The sequence below is a fragment of the Leptonychotes weddellii genome, chromosome 3, assembly GCF_054177405.1.
Source record: "Leptonychotes weddellii isolate Sample4059 chromosome 3, ASM5417740v2, whole genome shotgun sequence".
NCBI classification, from domain to species: domain Eukaryota; kingdom Metazoa; phylum Chordata; class Mammalia; order Carnivora; family Phocidae; genus Leptonychotes; species Leptonychotes weddellii.
Window position 1 is genome coordinate 118909261 of NC_138371.1, and position 18276 is coordinate 118927536.

Sequence of the window (18276 nt, forward strand, 5' to 3'; positions counted from 1 at the left end):
TAAACTTGGGTTAATTTGGGACATACCTACACCAGTCTGTGAGCTCCAGGATCACACCCCTGATTCTCCTCTGGCAACTAAGCTCCCAAACGCACATTATAATTCCTGCACAAATACAGTTCAGAAATTCAAAGGACTCCAAGACTGAAGTTCACACCTATTATAAACAGGACATGGAAAGGTTTCTATTAAGTTTTGTTTATATTAGTGAAAAAAAAATGTCCCACAATAGAGAATTAGAGAAATTGTGGTAAATCTATGCATGGACTACTAAAAAGCTATTTAAATTATGACATAGAAACTTGTCAGCGGGGGCGCCTGGCTGGCTCAGGTGGTAGAGCATGCGACTCTTGATCTTGGGGTTGCAAGTTCGAGTCCCATGTTGGGTATAGAGATTGCTTCAAAAATAAAATAAAATCTTAAAAAAGGAAAAGAAACTTGTCAGCAATGTTCAAAATCCATTAAGTGAAAAGTAAATCTTGAATGATCCCTTCGGTAAAAACAATTTTGTATAGATATATGTTTATGCATTCATATATATCTGTGCAAATGCAAGTAATAATAATGCCTAAAAGCTTTACAGTGGTTATCTCTGAATTCATGGGTTATTTTAAATTTTCTCCTCTGTGACTATATATATATATATGTATATGTATATATATATATGCACACACACACACATATATATATATGTTTTTAGTAACTTAGAAATAGGTGAAGGATGAGCCTATAAGAAAACTCCGATCTGGAGCTTTAAGTTCATGGGCAATTCTCAAATCCACCGTTCAAAACCAAGGGTGTCTGAATTTTGGAAACCAAACCTTGTTGAACTTGCCTGGCATTTCCTAAGTTGTGTCACATGCCCCAGTGATATGCTCCACATGACAAGCTGTCCAGTTCTTGACAAAGGTTAGAAAAGGCCATGTGATGGCCTTCCCCATCTCTAGTGGCTGGTGGCCAGGCCTGGAATGGCCCCTCTGCCTCCTACCCTCTCCCTTGTTCCTCCGGCTCATGCTTCCCTCCAGCTGACTTGGCACCTCTCTCGACCTCGGCCCCAGATCCTCCAACCCCTCCCCAGGGAGAATGTGTCCCGCCAGCTTTTGCTCCATCAAATGAGGAAAGGGGACTTTCTCTGCTGCTGCCCCATCCTGGGAGGTTTGCTCACAAAACCAACAATCCCCTTGGACCTCAGACAAAGGCCACTTTGGCCCGGCCCTAAGTGAGTCTCAGCCTGGAGGCAAGAGTGGTGTGGCCTCCACCATCTCAGCTGCTACCTCTGGTCCAACGCCCTCTGCTCTCAGAACCAGCTCCAACTCCTCCTGTCCCATTTGGCTCTACTGGAGGAGGAAGCCCAGCAGAATCTTACGGTGCACGTCAGAGGAGCCAAGGACAATCAAGATCTGCCCGCCAGTTCTGAAGCCTGACCCGAGCAGCTTGTCTCCAGGTGGCCCATAGCTGGAGCAGGGAAGGAGGTTATCCCAGATCTCCCCACCGGTCAGTGAGCCATGTTGACTGCCCATCCCGTTCTCCCACTTCATTTTCTTTTTTTATTATTATTAAGATTTTATTTATTTATTTGACAGAGAGAGAGCACAAGCAGGGGGAGCGGCAGAGGGGGAGAGAGAGGGAGAAGCAGGCTCCCCGGTGAACAGGGAGCCCGATGCGGGACTCGATCCCAGGACTCCAGGATCATGACCTGAGTCGAAGGCAGCTGCTTAACCAACTGAGCCACCCAGGCGTCCCTCCCACTTCATTTTCATTCGGACTCAGAGAAACCAAAACCACTCCTCACCAGGGATCGCCGCTGCTCTGATATGGCTATGGGCTGAATTGTGTTCCCCCTCAAAATTTATATGTTGAAGTCCTAAACCCCAGTACCTCACTACTGGAAACAGGGTCTATGAAGAGGTAATTAAGCAGGTTTAAAAAAAGAAGAAGAAGAAGATCCACAGTACAGAAAACTTGGAGAACAGAGGGGAGATTGTACTCAAAATACTGACACTATAACATAATAAAATGTAATTTTGTTAAAAAGAAGAAGAAGAGGAAATAATTAAGCTAAAATGAGGTCTTTGGGGGTGGGCCCCAATCCAACAATACTGGTGTCCTTATAAGAAGGGGAAATTTGGTCACAGATACACACAGAGGGAAGACCATGTCAGAGACACAGGGAGAAGACGGGTATCTACACATCAAGGAGAGAGGCGTCAGAAGAAATCAACCCTGCCAGCACCTTGATCTTGGCCTCCTAGCCTCCAGAACTGGGAGAAAATAAATTTCTGTTAAGGCCCTGTGTCTGCAGTGCTCCCCTACGGTAGTCCAAGCAAACTAATACAGATGTGAAGCAGACCAGCAGTCAGGGGGCTCATCAACCCCACAGCCTGAGGTCCACTACATTTAAAACATTAAGCCTGCCCTTCTAACCTCAGATAAATAAGCCCTCTGTATCTCCCCCTGCCTTTTTCCCCAACCCCCCTGAATTATGTCTACCTTTGAGTGAATAAAACCAGAAAAACGGCATAATTGGGGAGCCATAAGTAAACTGAATTGCTCACCTGGAGACAGACAGAGTCACTCCCTCCTCCATATGCCCACCCGCCCTCACTTGTCCCTCCCCCAGCCAGAGGTGCCTTTCTGACAGGATCACTCAGAAGCTGTTCTTCCAGAGAGGCTTTCTCCAAACCCCTGAAGAGTCTCTGCCCAAGGTCACCGGGAGCAGGCAGGGGCTCTGGGCAGAGCAGGCGGTCCTGTGGAGAGCCTGTTGGGACTGAATATTGATGAGACCCAGCATGCAAAACGATGCTCCTGCTGGACCAGCCAGTTCAGACTACAGCAGCCTTCCCAGGGAGGTGGGAAACGCCGATGTCTACCAGGTAGCCCCGCTTTGCCACTTATCAGCAGAGTAACCATGCCCATTGCTTGGGCCCTGTCGGCCTCAGTTTACCCCTCTATATAATGGGCATAATATCAGTAGTTACCTAATAAGAATGTTGTGAGGATTCAATGAGTTAATGTTTGCCAAGTGCTTAGCATGGGGTAAGTGCTTTAAAAAATGTTAGTAGCGTGATGATGGGAGTGGTGGTTACTATGACCACCAGCAGCTCCTTCCGAAACCCCTACAAAAGCAACAGGCCAAGAGCAACCAGACGGCACCCCTCTCACCCAGTGTCGGTCCTCTCAGAGCCGGAAAAGGACCACTTCTGTGGACAGGCGGAAAGTGTGCCCAGAAAGTGGCATGTTCTCATTAAATGTTCGAATAGAGAGATTTCGAAAAGATCAGGGCTGATACATTCACCCCAAGGGAAACTCAAACACGTGGCCTACTCACGGAGGCCAGTGGGATCCCCTTTGCAGCTGGGCCACCAGCAAGGGCTCTGTCTCTTACTTCCTCTCCTGAACTACCCTTCTGTGTTTGCTCATCTGCAAACTGGGTACCATAAAAATAGCACCTACTTCACGGGATTGTTTCAAGAATTCGATGCCATCCTGTACATGTAAAGGGACGAAGTCACTACCTCTGCACATACTTAACGCTCAATAACACTAGTTGTCGTCATAATGATTTGTTTTCAGAAGACATGAGTTTGATTCCCGTCTACTCCCTATACATGAGATTTTGGGCAATTTTTAGTCTTCTCCCCAAGCTCTGGTCACCTCGCCTATAAAACAGGAGCAATATATGCTCATCGTCCTAAGATTGCTGTGAGGATTAAATCAGAGAACGTCTGGGCAAGTGTTCTGTGCCGCCCTCATCCTTAAATTACTTGCGTCTCTTACAGAGCCAGGCACAAAAATGCATGTTGAATAAATGAATATAAAACTCCATGGTATGATGGTTATTTAATGGGTTGATGAACATGTCAGTTACAACTGAAGAAGTCTCGAGTGGCTTCAGGAATTGTGGTCCATCGGGTGCCAGGGGTTCAGTCGAGATCACAGACCAGCAACCTTATTTTGTAATGATTGTTGCTTCCGGTTGGCAGGATGATGAGCTGGTGAGGTCAAGTCAAACCCGGCTCGGCAACCCTGAGCCTCCACCCTGCCTCCCCAGCATCTTTCTGAATGAAGGTCACCTTTGTCCATCTAACACACTGAGGAGAAGATACTCTGTGGCCACTTGATGACTGTGTTGTCTGCAGTCAGGGTCAATGTTACCACAAATAGCAAGCTGTTTTCTCTTCATCAGGGAGCACTTACAGTCTCCTCCCCCAGATGGGGTTCAGCTTTCTCCAGTAGTGCTTGAACTTTGTGCCTTGGTTCCTCTTCTTAACCAAACTCATCCCAAAGAGTTGTCCATTTTAGTGCCCGTAGGTCAATAGTGCCACCCACACTAAAAAAAAAAAAAAGCAAAGAAAAGAAAAGAAAAAGGAGGAGCAGAGAGAAACAAAAATTCAGGATAATTTTGATCCCATGGATTAGTCAGAATCCATTAATACTGACTAATCGTGTCTCAACTTGCCCCCTCAGGACTCTGGAATGAAGCAAATCCCCTTGTGGGCTCTACCAGAGCATGTTAATTCTAATAAGATGAAGTTGCTATTCCAGTAATTCATCTCAAGAAAACTTTCCTGGAAAGCTCTACTTTCCCCCATAAGAAAGCATCGCTTTATTAAGGTGCTTAAGATTAGGGGGAGTTTTCGACATGCGGGCACTCAGAAGGCAGCATTGACTTTCCAGACGGCCCTTGCTTGCCATGTGGGCTCACGAGACGGGGCTGAACAGGGACCAAACGGGTCTTTGGTCCTTCCCGGGCCTCTTCCCCCTCTTGAAAATGGAGGTGACAGACAGTACCTGCCCAGGGATTCTGCTAGGGTTGATAAGATCATGTGCGTAAAGTGCTTTGACCTTCTTAGAGCTATATCATTCTTTAAATGTCGTTTTATCATCCTGTATCACTTTTTTTTTTAGAAGATTTTATTTATTTATTTGACAGAGTGAGTGAGTGAGCACAAGCAGGGGGAGCGGCAGAGGGAGGGGGAGAAGCAGGCTCCCCGCTGAGCAGGAAGCCCAACGCCGCCCGATCCCAGGACCCTGCGATCTTGACCTGAGCTGAAGGCAGACGCTTAACTGACGGAGCCACCCAGGCGCCCCTATCCTATACCACTTTTAAATGTGTGCCTCTATAATCAAGGGACCATATTTGAGGGTCGCCTCTAGCCCTATTGATCAGTGTTTACCAGACGGCATTGGACTCTCAGCTCTTGCCCTCCACCTTTTCCTACGGCCTACTGACCAGCCTACAAACTAGGACAAACAACAACAAAGAGTAAAGGACACGAACATCGTGCGGTACCTCCTGCATGCTGGGCGTCCCGCTAGGCGCTCTGTAGAAACGATCCCATTTAATCCTCTCAACAGCCCGCGAGAAAGGGATTGTCACCACCACACCCTGAAGAAATAGGCACCGGGAGGCAAAGTCATATACAGAACCAAAGTGCACCCAGGTTTTCTGGGATACCTAAGGGCTGTGCTTGGTACAACTGTACCACTGTGCCCCAGAGAGCTCTGAGAGACTCCCAGGCCGCCCGGTCCGACGGGACAGCTGCTGGCAAGGCCCTGGTTAGTAAGCCGGAGTCAGAAGTAAGCACAGGTTTGTTTGTTATTACAAAAGATGACATTGCTAATCTGATTAAAATCTCATTTAAAGAGAAATTCTGAATGCATACTTGTCAACAGAGCTCAGTCCAGTGGCCTTGCTCACTAGTCTGCCAGCCACTTTTGGCCCAGTTCTGGCCTCCTCTCTAGTGACTGGCGATCAGCCCACGTCATCCGTCCCGGACTTTGTGCCCTGTGGACAGGCATCGGAGAAGAGACAGGGGGGAAACGGAAATTGTTCTGCACTGTGGCCTCTCTCACCTCCCACGTTACTTCCTTGGTTTTCCATGGACTTCCAATCTGTCTCTTCTCTATCTAACGCATCCTACAAACAAGGACCCTCACGGAAGCTCAGACAGATCTACAGGTAAATCCACGACCCTTGTGTTTGGACGTGCTCCTTTCTGTGTTTCACTTTCTTCACCTGTAAAACGTTGGGGAAGAGGGCTGCGGGGAGGATTTAAGGAGAAAATATATCTTAGAAGTACTTTGCAGAGTGCCTGCACATGGAAATAGTAGCTATAGATAGTGATTTCTTTTTTCAGAAGCCTACAATGGTTATTATCCCTCAGAATAAAACTCCTCATTATGGCTTTTAGACTCCTCAACAGGTGGACCTGTTCCTCATATTTCCTTTATTCTTTTGTGCATCAACTATTTACTGAGCATCTACCACATGATAAAACACCTGCCCTCATAGGACCTACACTAGAGTGGACAGGAATAGGACAAAGAATAGTAAACAAATAAAGGAGCAAAGATTTAAAAGAGGTGGAGACAGAGCCATTCAGGTATGTGGGGGAAGGGAGGGCCTGGAAAGGAGAATGGCATGAGCAAAGGCCCTGTGGCCTAAGTACTTGCCATGTCTGGAGCACAGCATGAAGCACTGTCCAGCTGGAGGAGTACAAGGGCACAGTGGGAGGACCCAAGGGCACGGCCGGGGCTTGGGACTAGGGTAAGGAGAGTGAGGCATTCACCTCAGGTGCAAAAGTAAGGGGCACCAAAAAGCTCAGGAATCAAGATAAATTATATTTTAATGCAATATTTTTAAAAATCAAAATTCATGCAAAAATCCATGATAAGCAAACTATAAGTATTTTTAATAAAGACAGAATCAGTATGAGGAATTCTCCCTTTTGCCTCAGGCTCTAATATGGCTTAGCCCAAGCACTGGTGCGACTGTTTCTGCCTTTCCTTAAATTTTGCACTGATTTAGATTTTTAAACGTAGTGTATTACAACTTTATTCTTCTTGAGAGCAGAGCTCTTTGGCTCCGCCTTAAACTTGCGCCTGGAGCCAATAATGCCTCATTTGCTCTACCTGGTCCCAGCCCTGTATCCAAGAGGGGCAGAGACCAGGCAGTATATAGAGCCTTTTAGGCTACTGTATTTGTGAAATATGACCTCACATGGGCCTCAGCTGCTTCAGTCAGCTCACCTCTCTAGTCACTCTACCTGTATATTATCCATCCCCTGTGCTCCATTGCTGTAAAAGCTATGGCCCCTGCCCGCAGTCCTAAAACTCCCCGCCCCAGATCCAGAGGCTGCTTCGTCTGCAAGGCAGCTAGGTGGTAGAATTTAAAACAAAATGTGATTATTGGCACGGCACAGATATGTGAAGGAAGCCTAGACTTCCAGCATACTCATTCAACAGGAGCTGCTAAGCACATCCTACATGCCAGGCACCAGCCAAATCAAGAGGCTCTGACCTCGAGCAAGACATCCATGGAGTCTGGGCTACTCGCCCCTCACAACCCCAGCAGTCCTTGCAGAAGAAAACGGCCCCCGGAGATCTATGGCCGCCTCAAGCTCACAGAGGCAGGCTAGCTCAGCACAGGCAGCCGTGGGTGGGAACCTGGCCGCACTGCCTAGAAGCTGTGGGGTCTTGGGTGCTTCCTCATCTGTAAAGTGGAAATAACCACACCTACTCATGGGGCTCTTGTGGGGTGTGCGGTGTGCTCAAAAGGGGATATCTGGGAGGATTCTTAAGGCAGCACTGAAGAGCGTTCTCTTTCCAGCCTGACCTACGGTGCTGCCTCTCTCTATCACCAAGTGTAACTAAGAGTTGGTGAGCGAATGCCAGGCTTCTCCAGCGGCGCCCAGCTCCTGCGGGGAGGCAGACAGCAGCAGATGTAAGGAAGCCCTGCCGGCCAGGGCGATCCGAGGGTTGAGATGCTGCCAGCTTCACTCTCGGGCTTTGCGAATAAACTGTCACATCTCAGCTCTCACCAGCTCATGGCTGTGACAGACGGGTTCCTGCATGTGCAACACCCTCTCCCCAGCCACCCCCAAGTTTAACACTTCCAGCTGAAAAATCTCATCCTGTGCGGAAGAGCAGCTTTCGAGAAGATGGAAGACTCTGTGAGCACCGGGTCTTCTCGGCAGGGGAGGGAGGAAAGCTGGTGCCCCTGGTGCCCACATCTGTAACTGGTTGTCTGCAGAATCACAGCATTTGCAGCAAGATTCCCCTTTGTGAGCAGAGAGGACTTGAGGATCTCTGACCTGAGTGATTCAGACTGGCATGATCCAGTCCCCATCACAGAGCCCAAGCCACCTGCACGTTTTAATGATATTCAGCTTTCGGTGTTTCCATCTCAGAATTTCAGACCAGTGAGAGGCCAGAGCCCCTGTCTGGGGTAGGTTTGGGGCAAGCCAGAAACAAGGACACAGGGAGTAGTGGGAGTTTAGAACTGGAGGTACTGCAAAGGACAGCCAGCCCAGGCACTTTCAAACGTTTCTTCGAGCAGGGGAGACCTCTTTAGCTCAAACATAATCATATGTATAAACTCCATATGTATTTTTTTTAAAGATGGAAAAGATGCTCTTCTGTGTTTCTGGACAGCAATGTTATTGAAAATTTGGACGGAAGTCTTCATTTCATGGGACAGCCCTGCGTGTAGTAGGATATTTAAATCCCTGGTCCCCATCTCTAAATATAAATGGTTTTTCCCTCCTCTCCCCCCGCCCCCCGCCGGCCAAATGACTGAAGCTAAAAAGCTCCCACACATTTCCAAATGCCCTCCGCAGGTACCGCTCCCATTTAAGAACTCATCTAATCGTGGGTACACAATTGGGTTTGCGGGGCGGAAGCGGCTACTGATCCTGAGATGTTGCCTCCAACCCTGGGCTAGGCACAGCACCCTCTGAAATCCACACCCAGCCTCTGTCAACACCTGACATTGCTACATTTTCTCTGTGCCACCAGGAGTAAGCCATTTAGCCTCTCTGGGCCTCAATGTCTTCTTCTGCAAAATGGGAATGACCATAATGGGCTCTAGTGGGGATCAAATGAGGCATTTCACACAAGCTTACTTTGTAAACTCTCAAGCCCTCTGCTGATGCACGGCATCGCTCCTCATACTACCCTGGGTATGTAAAAGACACTGTAATCCTACTCTTTTGAAAAGACTTACCATGGAAACCAAATAATAAAAGCAAAAAGCTCAATCGTAAGGCTTCCACTGAAACCTGCTTCTATTCATGTCCCTCGTACACACAGCCCCGTGAAGACGATGGTCGTACTCCGCTCCCGCCGAGACACCTACTTTCTCTTTTGTAAGCTGGCAAGACAATCGACCAGCCTCGGCCTGCCGCAAAGGCTCAGCCAGCAAGGCTCAAAAGCCCACAACTTAGAGAAAACTGCTTAGCCGACCTCAAGTGCTTTCTTTATTACCCCAACTGGTGTGCAGGACTTGAAAATACATCAGGAAACAAGATAGGAACAGATGCTTGCCCCAACTTTACACCTGTAGCCAGGTGGTGATGTCTCCCTGTTGTTCTCAGAGTTTTGATAGATTGGAACCTAGTTCATGAAAAAAGGTTGACATTTTCATTGAAAAGGGAATCGAAATGACATCACATCATTGAGGCCTTTTCTCACCCCCCCCAACGCCACCCCCATATTATCTGAAAGGTACTCTTTGAAAGAGAAGATTGTACAAATACATTTTTCAGGATGAACTGAACAAAGGAATCCATTCCGACTCCATCCCAAATTGGAGTCCAACCTTTTTGACTTCCAGATCTTATTAGGTGACATAGTTAGGTTTATTTATATCTCTTTTCCTCTATTCCTCATTCTTGTGTTCAGGGTCTGCCTTGTAAGGAGTGTCCTTCAAACGTTCCCAAGTAAGTGCCAGAAGGAGTTGCTTTAGTAGGCTTAGGACCAGCTTTGCAAAATAAAATCTCACAATATCACCATGCACTCCTTCAGCCCCACTCCACCCTCGGCAACAGTTCCATCTAGCTTTGGCTAAATACAGCTTCTGGGTTCAAAGAGAAAATGCACAGAATGATTTCGCTGGCTTCCTCAACATATCCAGGAGAGTCCACACGGGTAAATCCAACGTGAATAAGAAGCACATGATTCAGTTCCTATGTAAACATACCTGGGCTTAAGAGAAACAGAAAAGGTGCCTGGCTTGAAACATTCTACTCCCTCCACTTCAGAAAGACACAGTGTGAATCAGTAAAGCAGATCAAAGACACAAGCTCAGGATCATCAGACCCATATGAGAAAAATACCAAAAGCAAACAAAAATCGAGGTGAAACTTGCATCTTTGCTCACGGGGGGCGGCGGGTGGGGGCTCAAAGAAGCTAACTAAACACGCAGCTGAATTTCTGAAGGTCACCTGTGGCTTCCTTACTCCCCCAAGGCAGCAGAGGTCTGACCATTTTACCCCCTGACCTGGGGCAGCAGCTCTGTGGCGGTGTCTGTCCCCACTGATGTATTCCAGCTCATTGCCAAGGAAAAATGAAACAGGCCCAGGAGCAAAATGCCAACATGGCAGCAGAAGAAAGGAGCCCTGTTAAAGGTCTCTGCTACTCCATTACATTTGCTGCTTTTTTAACACTCAATCTTCTAGAACCAGATGCTACACTAATAAAGGCCTGTTGAATAAGCAATTCAGTAAAGGTACAAATGCAAGTCTTCTAATGGGAAATGCTGATTAACACATAATGAGCAGTCCACCCTTCAAACAAAAGGGCCAGGGCTCTGAGCAGCAATATGGCTTGTGGTTCAGCACAAGACTCCAGAGTCACGCAGACCAGCTTGGCCACTCGCTTAGTGTGACACAGGACAAATTAGTCTGTCTAATTCCCATATGTGGCATCTGTCTAATGGGATTAATAACTATGATAATCTCATGATTTTGGGGTGCCGTAAAGAGACAATCCAGATAAACACTTAGCACATTTCCTGGCACAAAGTTCTTACAACTGGTAGTTGTTATGATTGTTACCAGAGACTTAAAAACGTGCCATATGAAGGGCAGGTGACATACTTTTTCTAAACCATTTCACTCCCCACTACGCATGACCTGCAGCTATACTCACCAGCTAGAGAGCTTAATTGTAATTTTTAAGTATCTGCTCCCCCTTCTTACGTACTATGAAATCTGACAGAGTTGGAGTTCCTCCGGGTAGCTCACCAGTCCCCTGCCTACATCTGGACCAGAACATTGCGTGGATATACAGAGCATGACCTGGAATTCTCATCCGTATAGAAAGAGCCTCACTCAAGCCAGCACAGCCTACCCCAAGAGCTTGCCCGTCTCTAAGAGAAATTCTTGGTCTCAGGTAGCAGATCTAGGGATTTTCCACGAGCTCCAAGGAGGAGCCTCCTGATGATTAACCTTGCAGTGCGCTCATATTTACACAGCAGGCATGCACAATGCCCAAATATAAAGACAGCTTTGGGCATTCGGGGTGACACCAATTAAGTGGGTGGTAGCAGCCATATCCCAGAGCACTGAAAATGCCCTCCATGGGCTAAGGGAGGTAGTCAAGTCTGGAGAGAAGCACTTGTCTACTCTGCCCACTGATGTAAGAAACCAGGTCCCAGCCCAGGTGGCACTAACAGAGGTGGTCACAAAACAAGATGCCCTGTCTCCCTCACCTTCCTCCATCTCCCGCATACCTGATCTGTTAGCTCTAACAAGATTGTTGTGGGTTTGCCACATTATCCAGCTTTTTAGTGAATTTTTATTTGTGAGGCTGAGTTGGTAAGGTTATTTTCCTGCTCAGAATGAAGAAATAGGAAATTCCCACTCACAATCAAGGCTCACTGGCCTGTTGTAAGACAGGAGATCCTGTACATCCATTGGCTCCTCCATCAGCTAGTCAATCCATCAGTCAGTCCAAGCAGGAGAGTGACTGAAAGAGTGCCAATAAGATGGGAAGCTAATACGGGTCACTGCTTCCTCCCCTACACCAAACTCTGGGATACCACAGGAGCAGGAAGGAATTTGGTGAGGCCCCAAACCTGACATCACAACTGTGAGACCCACTTGGGAGCACAGAGTGTGGTTGGGTCGCTGTGTGGAGGAGAAATGGCACCTACATTAAAGGAGAGCCAGTGCCATGGATGAGCCTGGGTGGGAAGGAACACTTTCAGTTTCTGCCCTTTTTCCCAATATTGTCCTGGGAAGATCAGTATCTGCCCCATTACCCAAATGGAATAGAAACAGAGCAATGCCAGCCCAGCCCAGTGCCCACTAGAATCGAAGGGTAACGTCAGAGCAGCCCAAGGTAAGAGGTCCCTGGGGAGCAAGGTCACCCGGTTAGGAAAAAGATACAAATAGAAAAGGGCTCTTGAAGTATTTCCAAGGGAATGTGGTTCACAGGGGAAAATAACGAGCCATTAAATAAGAACAACAGCTCATTGAACAGCCTACACGAGAGGAAGCAGATTTAATGAACACAGAAAAAGAGTCTGAAAGAAGCAGAGTAAATATCCTCAGAGATAAGGGAGGATATTGAAATTACGAAGGAGCAGGCAGTTATAAATTTTAAAAATGAGAAAGTAGAGTTAATGGGTGTGTCAGCCTGGCTTCTCCAGAAAAAAACAGAACCAATAGGGGGGAGAGAGAGAGAGAGGATTTACTTTAAAGAATTGGCTCAGTGACTGTTGGGGCCAGCAGATCTGAAATCTGCTGGAAAGGCCAGCAGTCTAGAAACTCAGGCAAGAGTTAAAATGAATCCTGAGTTCAAAATCCAAAAGGCAGGCTGGCAGCCTAGAAACTCAGACAGAATTTCTTTGTTACATCTTGAAGCAGAGTTCCTTCTTCTCTGGGGATCCTCAGTTTGTGTTCTAAAGGCCGTTACCTGATTCACATTGTTGAGGGTCATCTCCTTTACTTAGTCAACTGTTTGTAGACATTAAGCACGTCTACAGAATACCTTCACAGCAACATCTAGACTAGTGTTTGTCCAAACCACTGAGCACCATAGCCTAGTCAAGTTGACACATAATTAACCAGCACACTGGGGATGAAAGTATTTTAGTTAAAATAAAGAGCTCAATAAATGGGTTGGAGAGCAGCCAAGAAACAAATTACTAAGCCAGAAGATTAAGTCCAGGGCGTTCCAAGTAGACCTCAGAAAGGATAAAAAGATGGAAAATGATGTTGAAAATTTAAGAAGATACGGAGTGTAGAAGTAGAATAACCAATACTCACATGGTAGGAATCCCTAAAAAGGAGAGAAAAAAATAGAGGGGAAGGAGTGTTTGAAGAAATTATTACTAAAAATTTTCCAAAATTGAAATAAACTCATAACACTTTGGATAGAAATTGCTCCTGCAGTGCCAAATGGGTTAAATAAGAAAAAAAGCTCATATACGGACATGAAACTTAGGGACATCAGAGTCTAAGAGAAAACTCCAATAGCTTCTAGGAGTAAAAATGGATTATAGACAAAGTAAGAAGAATCAGATTCACAAAAAATTCCTCATCAATAACCCTAGAAGAAGACATTGAAACAGTATTTTCAAAGTGCTAAAGACAAAGAACTTTGGATCTAGAATTTCATATCCTCAAATTGTCATTTAAGGATGAAATTAAGATATTTTCAGTAATACAGGACTTAAAGTTTAACCACACATAGACCCTCTTTGAAAATAGTCCCAGAAGGAACACTGCGACAAAAAAAAAAAAAAAGAAAGAAAAGAAAAGAAAAAAGTAAATCCAGGAAGATGCCATGATATATTGGAAGTAAGGATGAATACATAACTCAGTAAAGTTGTCTAAGTGAAAAAAAATTTTGAAAAGAAGAAAAACAAAAATATATTCATAACAATCCAGAATTAAATCCAGATGATGTCAAAATGGCACTGTGGATTAATAAAAGCAATTGCCAAAAGGAGCCAGGAGTGTATAAAGATAAGTATCTCATTCAAGGCAAAAAATATTGATATGATTAGCTTATGAAATTATAGGAAAAATGGACATAAGCATGATTTTGATAAGCTAGGGGGTAACCATAAGAAGAACATAAATAAAATTAATGGCTTTAAGTCAGCACAAGAAAAATAATGGAAGCAAGAAAAAAATAAAAATAAAATAGCATAAATAGAAAACACAAAATAAATTAGCAGAAATAAGTCCTAATATAGCAGTAACTGTACAGATGTACATGAGTTGAACTCACCAATCAGTTTTGGATTTCTTAAATTTAGCATTTTGCTATTTGCAGGGCACACTTTTAAAAAATCATAAAGAAATAAAAAAGATAACCAAGAAAATCTGAACCAAAACTAAGCCAGCATAATTAATAATCATAATATAGAATTTAATGGGAAAAAGGGGACATTATACTTTGGTAAAATGCTCAAGAAGCATAGAAGATAAAATGAATGTGAATATATGTGCACTTAACCAATGTGATCTCACAACATAAAAGAACAAGTCCAAAAAGAATGCAATAGAACAACAGCTTTGGCTGGAAATTCAATAATCTTTTTCAGAAACCGATAAGGCAAATAGACCAAAAAAAAAAAAAGAAAAGTAGAAAAATATCAAAAGTTTAATAATATAATTGGTAAGCCCAAGGTTTGATCTACAGAATTCTACCTGAAACACAGAAAACAGTCTTTTCAAATAATCATGAAATATTCTCCAAAATCTGCTACCTGCAATTTCACAAAGGAAGCCTCAATAAATTTCCAAAATCCACACACACTGTGTTTTCTGAATACTATGAACAACTGTATGCCAGCAGATTAAATATCTTATAAGAAATGGACAAATTTCTTGAAACATACAAATTATCTAAACTGATTCATGAAGAAATAGAAAATCTCAACACATAACAAGAAAAAAAGATTGAATTAGTAATCAAAAACCTTCCAGCAAAGAAAAGTCCTGGACCAGATGGCTTACTGGCAAATTCAACCAAACTTAAAGAAGAATTAACACCAATCCTTCTCAAATGCTTCCAAAAGACTAAAGAGGAAGAACACTTCCAAACTCATTTTATGAAGACAGCATTATCCTAATACCAAAGCCATAAAAAAAAACACTACAAGAAGAGAAAATTACAGACCAATAATCTCTTATGAACGTAGATGCAAAAATCTTCAACAGAATACCAGCAAACTGAATTCAACAGCATATTAAAAGGATTGTGTACAAAAAAAAAAAAAAAATAAGATTGTGTACAATGATCAAGTAGGATTCATCCCAAAAATGGAAGAGTGGCTCAACATATGAAAATCAGTCAATATAATATACCACATTAATAGAATGAAGAAATAAATTCACATGATCACCTCAATTGATACAGAAAAGATATTTGACAAAATTCAACACCTTTGATAAAAACACACAAAAAAATTAAGGATAGAAGAGAAATTCATCAACATGTGAAAGGCCACATAGAAAATCCCACAGCTAACACCATACTCAGTGGTGAAAGACTGAAATCTTTCCCCTAAGATCAGGGACAAGATAAGGATGCCTATTTTTGCCACTTCTATTCAACATAGTACTAAGCCAGAGCAATAAAGCAGTAAAAAGAAATAAAAGGCATCCAAATTGGAAAGGAAGAAGTGAAATCATCTCTATTTGCAGATGACATGATCTGATATACAGAAAACTCTAAAGAATCCATGTAAAGAATGATTAGAGCTAAAAAAAAAAAAAATCAACAATGTAATAGCATATATAATGAAGAACAAAAAATCACTTGTATTTCTATATTCTAGCAATGAACAATCTGAAGGAAAACAATGCCACTTACAAATCAAAAAGAATAAAATATATAGGGATGAATTTAACCAAGGAGACACAAGACTTGTACACTGAAAACTGCCAAACATTATTGAAGAAATTAAATAAGACCTAAATAAACGGAAACATATCCTATGGTCATTGGTTTGGAAAATTTAATACTGTTAAATGACAATATCCAAAGTGATCTAGAGATTCAATACCATCATTATCAAAATCCCAACAGCAATTTTTACAGAAATGGAAAATGTCATCCTAAAATTCATGTGAAATTTCAAAGGACTCCAAGTAGCTAAAACTATCTTGAAAAAGAACAAAGTTGAAAGACCCACACTTCCCAATTTCAAAACCTACTACAAAATAACAGTTCAGTACTAGTGTAAGGAGAGATATGTAAGCCAATGGAGTAGAATTGAGAGCCCAGAAATAAACCCTTACATCTATGGTCGATTGATTTCTCACAACAGGGTCAAGACCATTTAATGGGGGAAAGAATAGGCTCTTCAACAAATAGTGCTGGGAAAATTGAATATCCACATGCAAAAAAATGAAATTGGACCCTTACCTTACCACTATATACAAAATTAACTAAAAATGGATAAACATAAGAGCTAAAACTATAAAACTCTTAGAAGAAAACATAGGGACAAATCTTCATGACCTTGGATTTGGCCATGATTTCTTTAAATATCACAGTAGGGGCTCCTGGCTGGCTCAGTCAGTGGAGCATGTAACTTTTGATCTGGGGCTTGTAAGTTCAAGCCCCATGTTGGGTGTAGAGATTACTCAAAAAAAAAAAAAAATACAAAATCTTTAAAAAATATGACACGAAAAGCACAGGTAACAAAAGAAAAAATAAATTGGACTTCATCAAAATTAAAAATGTGTGCCTCAAAGAACACTATTAACAGAGTGAGAAAAAACTTTACAGAATGGGAGAAAGTGTTTGTAAGCCATTTATGTAATAAGGATGTAATATCCAGACTATATAAAGAATTCCTATAACTCAACAACTAACAGACAACCAACCCAATATAAAAAATGGGCAAAGATCCTGAATAGATATTTCTCCAGAGAAGATATACAAATGGTCAATAAGCACATGAGAAGATGCTCAATATCATTAGTCACTAGGTAAATGCAAATCATAACCACAATGAGATACTGCTTCATATCTAATAGGATGGCTTTAATTGAATAAATAAATAAATAAATAAATAAATAACAAGTGTTGACAAGAATGCAGAGGAATTGGAAACCTCTTAGATTGCTGTTGGGAATGTAAAATTCTGCAGACACTGTGGAAAATGGTTTGGAAATTCCTTTAGAAATTTAAATATAGAATTACCATGTGACCCAGTAATGCCACTTATAGGTATATACAAAAAAAAAAAGAAAACAAAGACACAGATACTTGCACACCAATGTTCATAGCAGCATCATTCACAACAGCCAAAAGGTGGAAACAACCCAAGTATCCATCAACAGATGAATGGATAAACAAAATGTGATTATACATACAATGGAATAGTATTCAGCCTTAAAGAGATATAAAGTTCTGACGCATGCTGCAAGATGAATGAACCTTGAAAACATGATGCTGAGTGAAATAAGCCAGACAAAAAAGGACAAATATTGTGTGATCTCACTTACATGCAATATCTAGAACAGGCAGATACATAAAGACAGAAAATAGATTAGCAGTTACCAGAGGCTGAGGGAAAGGAGGAATGGGAGAGTTATTTCTTAGTGGGTACAGAGTTTCTGTTTGGGGTGATGAAAAAGTTTTGCAAATAGATAGTGGTGATGGTTGTAGAACATGTGATTGGAATTAATGAATTGTACACTTAAAATAGTTACAATAGCAAATTTTATATTACAAATATTTTAACATACATACACACATGACCAGACATATGAGAAGAAAACTTGTCAGGGACCCAAGAGGAAAACAATAGAAACTGGCCTAAAGGAAATCCTCATAATGAAGTTATCAAGCACTGACTTTAGAATAACTATAGTTAGTATGTTTTCAGAATTAAAAAAAAAAAAAGATGGAGAATATTGGCCAAGAGCTAAAAACTTAGAAACTACATTTTTTTTTAAATCAGAGAATTCTAGAAGTGAAAAATGTAATACCTGAAATTATAAAATTATCTCAAAAGAGAACTTGTTGACTAGATAATATCAAAAGAAAGTGTCCAGACTGAAGCAAGGAAAGACAAAAGGAAGGAAAATACAGAAGAAAGTATGAAGTATAGATGTATAGGAGAAGAGTATAAGAAAATGGCCTAATGTGTGTGGAATCCCAGGAAAGACAGGAATAGCTAAGAATTCTCCAAAAGTTATAAAAAGACATCAAACCACAAACTCAAGAAGGCTACAAACACCAGAAACAAACACACACACACACACACACACAAATTATATCTTTGCTGCATAATATTCCATTGTATATATATATACCACATCTTCTTTATCCATTCATCTGTCGATGGACATTAAAAGGAATGAAATTTTGCCATTTGCAACGATGTGGATGGAACTGGAGGGTATTATGCTCAGCAAAATAAGTCAATCAGAGAAAGACATGTATCATATGACCTCACTGATATGAGGAATTCTTAATCTCAGGAAACAAACTGAGGGTTGCTGGAGTGGTGGGGGGTGG

At 42.7% G+C, this 18276-nt stretch overlaps 1 long non-coding RNA gene across 2 annotated transcripts in view; it reads right to left on the minus strand.

Annotated features, from left to right (window-relative positions):
* Nucleotides 1–1614: 1614 nt before the first annotated feature.
* The window catches only part of LOC145720628 (uncharacterized), a 24377-nt gene continuing 7715 nt past the window's right edge, over nt 1615–18276 (minus strand). Inside the window, exons 2-3 of one of the 2 annotated variants that reach the window (XR_014143739.1) lie at nt 5294–5389; nt 1615–4330 (exon numbers count right to left, since the gene is read on the minus strand). This is a non-coding gene — a long non-coding RNA (uncharacterized LOC145720628). Of the gene's footprint in view, nt 4331–5281; nt 5390–18276 lie in introns of both variants that reach the window. The other variant, XR_014143738.1, reaches the window with a different exon arrangement.